The sequence below is a fragment of the Saccopteryx leptura genome, chromosome 3, assembly GCF_036850995.1.
Source record: "Saccopteryx leptura isolate mSacLep1 chromosome 3, mSacLep1_pri_phased_curated, whole genome shotgun sequence".
In the NCBI taxonomy this organism is placed as follows: Eukaryota; Metazoa; Chordata; class Mammalia; order Chiroptera; family Emballonuridae; genus Saccopteryx; species Saccopteryx leptura.
In genome coordinates, this window is record NC_089505.1 from 216,885,846 (window position 1) to 216,892,551 (window position 6,706).

The window sequence follows — 6,706 nt, forward strand, 5'->3', positions numbered from 1 at the left end:
ACTTTATGATGAATAGAACTTGAGTTCAATAACTTTATGTAATACATTTTTTTTTATTTCAGGCCCCCAAATTAAGGTGCATCTTATACATGGGATTATCTGATACATGAGGAAATACAGTATATTTCTTGGTTAATCCCTTTACCTTCTTTGATCCAGTCCCTTCTTTCCCCTTCCCTCTGACAGCTGTCGATCTGTTTCCTGTGACCCTGCCTCTGTTTCTATTTTGTTCCTCACTTTGTTGTGTTCATTAGATTCCACATATAAGTGAGATCATATGATATTTGTCTTTCTCTGCCTGGCTTATCTCACTTAGCATAATAATCTCCAGGCCCACCCATGCTGTCACAAAAAGTAAGAGTTCCTTCTTTCTTCTGTACACTGCATTGCATGTTTACTCCCATTCCAGGTCAAGTCATCATCCATCATCACTTATCCCCGCCATACTCCCTTCTTCTTCCCCCCTCACCCTCTCCCCACTTCCAGCAATCCTTAGATGGTTGTCCATGCCAGTGAGTTTTTACTCTTTGTTTGTCCTTTTTTTTTTTTTTGCTCAATCCTTCCACCCTCCTCATCTAGCCCCTTTCCCGACAGCTATCAACCAACTCTCTATGAATCAGTCTTTGTTTCCCTTGCTATTTCACTTTGTTCATTCTATTCCACATATGAATGAAATCATTTGCAACTTACCAGAGTGCCTTATATTCATTTGGGAATTTAGTTTAGCTTTTTCCACCTCACCACCTCTCATACACACATACTTTGAGAACAGGACCCAGAGAAATGCTCCTCATCTACAGAATGAAGGGCCAACTCTACCCAGAGATCAGACTGGATAAAGCGCAGGCAATGTTGCATAATGGTCATCACAGAGCTAGGCAGAGCAACTGCACTAGCATGTATCCCAGCCTCGGTCCCTCATCTCTATTCAGAGCACTTATCTTCCAGGGTTATATTGGTGACTAAGTGAGAAGAAGAGTACAACCCTGAGACTGTAAGAGGTGTAACTAAGCCTTGGTGAATGTTGACTGCTATAATAGCTACTGCTCTCTATTAATATGGACAACAGAAAGAAACGATGACTTGGAGATAAAACACTGTAATACCAGGTCCACTGGGCTTGGGATTTTGTGGTAGCAGTGAAAACTAGTACAAGGGACCCTACAGGTGACTTGGAGAAGGTCACAGCATAAGAAGGTTCACTATGTCTTGAGTAAAGGACTGATATCATTGAGAAATCTGAGGCATCTGCTAAGTAGATTGGGGATGTGAAAATCAAGGGGAAGCAAAAAGCACTTCCCAGAAGCCCTGATATTATACAAATATCAGAGAGCACGATTGGCCCTCCAGTATGTTCTCTACTTCTCCCATAGTATTTGGCTTTTGCAGGGCACTGGCCAGCAGAAGAGAGACAGCTAGGTGGCCATATGACTATGGCCCAGGAAATGGGATATAAGTGGAAGTGTTTGTAAGAGCTTCTGGAAATCTTCTTTAAGAAACAGCAGGCATCTGCCCTTGGCCAAGTCTCCATTCCTCTTTTTCACTGGCAGGAATGAAGGTGTGATGGGCAGCTCAAAAGCAGTCATTTTGGATCAAGAGGTGTCCTTAGAAGTGGAAGCTCACAATGAACCACAAGAAAAAAGCAGCAGCAAGAGACGGAAGACAGACAGACCCGATGCAGGTGCGCTGCGCAAGGGAAGCTAGCACCCCTCCAGAGGAGAATGGGGGGAAAGGTGAGAGTAAGACTAGCAGAACCCTTCACCACCTATCTCTAGATGTTTATGTAAAATGGAAATAAACCTCTATTTTGTTGAACCTACAGTGATTCTGGTTCTCTTTTCATGCACAGTTCAACTTAATCCTCAAAGGTAGCAACTTACTCTACCTATCTGGCAATTGACGATATTACCATATAACCAGCCTTGGCTGTTCATTATATTTCTCCTCCGTTGTGCTAGCATGTCCTGTATCATTAATCTTATGTTAACAATGCCATTTGAATGCTCTTCAAAATGAGATGGAATGTCAGTTCTACTACAGTCCATCTTGCCTGGATATCATAGAGTTTTTACAGATCTAATAGAATAACAAATGGATGCCAAGACAAAGCATCATGATTTGCTTAGATCTGGCTCAAGGAACACTTCGTTCAGCCATGGGAATCTGAACAAAAAATTGGTATTATTTGAAAATGATTTCTGGCCTCCCTTCATCTGGAAGAGTTTTCCAAACACAAAATCAGCATTCTCTAAGACTCACCCAGCATAAGTCAGCATTCCTCACAGCTCCTCACAGTGGGCCAGGTTGGCAGCGCCCACCCTGCACATTCAGGTGGCTCCTGTGTTTCAGATGCTGGGTCTTGGACACACTTCCTGCTGACACAGTGGATTGTGCTGCCGCCTGGGCAAGAGAAAGAGAATGGAAGGGGTAGGAAAGCAGTTCCAGCCAGGTGGCACTCGGCACCCTGGCCATTCCATGTGTTATTATCCTCCATGATTGATGGGAGGTCATCTGAAGAGGTCAGGCCCCCACCCCTACTCCTGTGACTGCTGTTCCGAGCATGCACAGTTTGGCCCTGGGAATTCAACTCATCTATTATTTAGTTGTCAGAGCTGCTTTTAAACACCTGTATGTTATACTGTTTTCTTCTTTGACCAGCCTTAACAGGTATTATTCCATTTAATCTTCATATCAACTTTTAGAAATTAGGACTAGAAATTACTCTTGGTATTTCAATTTGAGGGCATCAGAGCCCTGAGACATACCAACCACACTTCTACAACTGAAGTGCGGGTTAATTTATAATGAGATTTGGGCTATACCTGAGACATGGCCCAGGGACAGCTGTGAGGTGAGCTTTGGGGACTGCAATGCATACCGGGAGGGAAGAGGTTTCTCCAGGTGCCAAAAAGCATGGAGTCCACTCTCTCTACCACTCATAGAACAAGGGGACATTTGAACTAAAAAAAAAATTAAAAAAAGAAGTGTTTAGAAGTAAAAATAGCTTAGAATGAATAAGCAAAGGAAGACCAAAAAAAAACCAAAAAACCCTGGACTGAAAAAAATAAGTCAAGATTACAATATCCTCAATCCTCAATTTAATTGACTCTCCATCAAATAATACAAAGTGCAGTGACTGGACTTGCTGGATTGTGAGCTCTCGAGTGAATTCGGGATTAGAAGAACACTGCAGAGGCAGTGCTCTGGTGTCTGGGATATCTTGGCTGTTCTTTCTACACGGACATGAATGAGCAATGCACATCAAGCTTTGTGCTCTTCTCTGCTGTGATTTCACCACTGAAGAGCCAAGGGAAAGCTGTGATGAGTAACAGAGCAAGGCGATCCATGATGGAGGTTAACCTGCTAGGGCAGAGGCAGCCATAAATCAGCATCCTGGCTTCGTGCACACGCCAACAAAAGGACAACGTACAAAGGGGCCTTATGTCAGCCAAATAAAACAGGACTACTATAGCTAGACAGAGTTTTCTTTTCTAGAAACTAGAAAGGTCTTCAGAGACAGATGCACTTTTGGTTTCTGAAAACTGTGAATCAGGGAGACAAGATGCAATATGCACAAGGAGTCAGTGTCAATTGTCTTCATGCTATTTTTTTCTTGCCAAAACTGTAGATTCCATTTTCTTATATGGTGAAGGAGGTGCTTTATTTTCTTTAAAAGCTAATAGTACTTTAACAAAATAGGAACCTTCTTTCCTCTTTCTTTTTCTCAGAAGTGATCAAAGCTGATTTATGAACAGACATTAACTTATCATGATCTTTAAAGAACAATTACTTGCCGAGTGTCCACTATGTGCCAGGTGTTCACTGTGGTAGTACATAAGTTTTTACAGTGTCCCCCCAAGAGAGGTTTCACTGGGACTACTTTGCAGATTATGACATGGGGCACCAGAAAAATTAAACATTTTTCCAAAATCACACAACTAATAAGTGTTAGAACTAAAATTCCAATATTTGAAAGACAAACTCCAGGTTTCCACCTAGGAGAACTGAGGTTGTTTTACTACAGAGTTCTCCCACCGATCCACATCAGTATCAGTAAGAATTTTACATAAGGTGAAGGTTTCACCACGACAGATTGCCTACAGCACTTGAAGGGTGACTCTGTGCCAACTGTTTACTTCACTTTTTGAGAGGATAAAGATTAAATCCTAGGTACACCAGCTACCTCATAATTCACTTGATACCCCGTTAATAAGTGTTGGCGGTGGTGTTGCTTTGTGCATTCTTTTTTTTTTTTTTTTTTTTTTTTTTTTTGTATTTTTCTGAAGCTGGAAACGGGGAGGCAGTCAGATAGACTCCCTCATGTGCCTGGCTGGGATCCACCCGGCACGCCCACCAGGAGGCGATGCTCTGCCCATCCGGAGCGTCGCTCTGTTGCGACCAGAGCCACTCTAGCGCCTGAGGCAGAGGCCACGGAGCCATCCCCAGTGCCTGCCCGTGCCATCTTTGCTCCAATGGAGCCTTGGCTGCAGGAGGGGAAGAGAGAGACAGAGAGGAAGGAAAGGGGGAGGGGTGGAGAAGCAGATGGGAGCTTCTCCTATGTGCCCTGGCCAGGAATCAAACCCAGGACTTCTGCATGCCAGGCTGACGCTCTACCACTGGCTTTGTGCATTCTTCTTAACTCCCTGCCATTTATATGTGTCCATACCCATTGTAGAGGTAAAGGAAGTAAGTCTCAGGTAGATTACATAACTTAACTCAATGTCTCACACAAATAAGCCAAAAATGTCGGAGCCAAGAAACACACCCAAATTGTCTTAAATTCTAAAGCCCATGTCCTTTCTACTGTTTCTCACAGACTCCATCAATAATTGAAGACAGGAGAGACCATGAGGTTGTGGGTTCCAAAGCCCTTAATTTACTTATTAAAAATTGGAGCTCCCATGAGGGAGAGTTAGCCAAGGTCAGAGACAGGTAGAAAAGAAACCATGCATATGGACTCTGGCCCTGTAAACTAAATGTCCAGGTGAACTTCTGCAAAGAAAGGGAGGGCTAATATATCAGGCTCCAGGGGCTCAAACAGGATCCATAGCATTTCATTTAGAAAACTACACAAGGATTTATGGAAAGAAGATTTGGATAAAAAAAAAATAGATTGGACCTTTTACATAAAATAGGAGCTCAGAAAAGCTCACAAGTGATCAGTGTTACTAAATAATTAATCAAGACCAGTAGGGTGGCAGTTTGAAATGTAAATGGATGGATAAAGGTGTGATGCTGTCATCTGGGGGAAGAGAGTGTGACTAGAATGGTGAACCAGCCTCCCCTGCTCCCGGAAAGGCAAAGACACAGAGACGAAGTGAGGCCATCAGCCAGAGAATCCCAGAACTCCTACCTCCTGGCTTTGACCCACACCTCACTTCTATGTCCCTAACCCCAATGAGATATTTTAAAATGATGAGGAGATAACTTGGTAACAGGAAGGGGAAGCCAAGCCATGTAAAGAAATGTTATCTAAAAAGGCTGCAGAGACACACACTTGAGAACATTTTTATTTTCCTTGTTTTCCTGCTTTTTGGAAAAAAAAAAAGGCACCTTTTGTCTCTCCGACCTCGCTTTACTTCCCAAATTCTCTAGAGCTCTTCCCACAAGTGGTTCTGTGTGACTCAAAAATAGACAGCAGCTGTCAGCAAAGGAACAAAAAAGAAGATCGACAAGGGGAAAGGAGGCAGGCAAAAGAAAGGCCTTTACCTCCTCACGCCAGAAAATGCTGTGGCTTAAAGAACACATAAATGAAGTGTGCAGAACACAGAGAGTTTCTCCTCTAACTAAACATGGATCAGAAATCTCCATTCTAGACACGTACAACAGCTGGACCTTCTGATCACAGCGTCTCAGATTTGGAGCGTTCCGCAGCGCCTCGAGTGGCCTGCTATATATATACTGTCAACGCTACATGTATGTCTGTTCTTGTTTCCTCTTTCCTCATCTGCTAGACCAGGGGTCCCCAAACTACGGCCCGCAGGCCACATGCGGCCCCCTGAGGCCATTTATCCGGCCCCCACCGCACTTCCAGAAGGGGCACCTCTTTCATTGGTGGTCAGTGAGAGGAGCACATTGACCATCTCATTAGTCTACGGCCATACCACCCTGAACGCGCCCGATCTCCTCTGATCTCGGAAGCTAAGCAGGGTCGGGCCTGGTTAGTACTTGGATGGGAGACCATCTCATTAGCCAAAAGCAGGCCCGTAGTTCCCATTGAAATACTGGTCAGTTTGTTGATTTAAATTTACTTGTTCTTTATTTTAAATATTGTATTTGTTCCCATTTTGTTTTTTTACTTTAAAATAAGATATGTGCAGCCCTGGCCGGTTGGCTCAGCAGTAGAGCATCAACCTGGCGTGCGGAGGACCCTGGTTCGATTCCCGACCAGGACACATAGGAGAAGCGCCCATTTGCTTCTCCACCCCCCCATCCTTCCTCTCTGTCTCTCTCTTCCCCTCCCGCAGCCAAGGCTCCATTGGAGCAAAGATGGCCCAGGCGCTGGGGATGGCTCCTTGGCCTCTGCCCCAGGCGCTAGAGTGGCTCTGGTCGCGGCAGAGCGACGCCCGGGAGGGGCAGAGCATCGCCCCCTGGTGGGCAGAGCATCGCCCCTGGTGGGCGTGCCGGGTGGATCCCGGTGGGGCGCATGCGGGAGTCTGTCTGACTGTCTCTCCCCGTTTCCAGCTTCAGAAAAATATAAATAAAT

At 44.6% G+C, this 6,706-nt stretch overlaps 1 pseudogene; it reads left to right on the forward strand.

The window, feature by feature from the left end:
* Positions 1-6,090: 6,090 nt before the first annotated feature.
* LOC136401653 (5S ribosomal RNA) lies at positions 6,091-6,213 on the forward strand (annotated as a pseudogene).
* Positions 6,214-6,706: the final 493 nt, after the last annotated feature.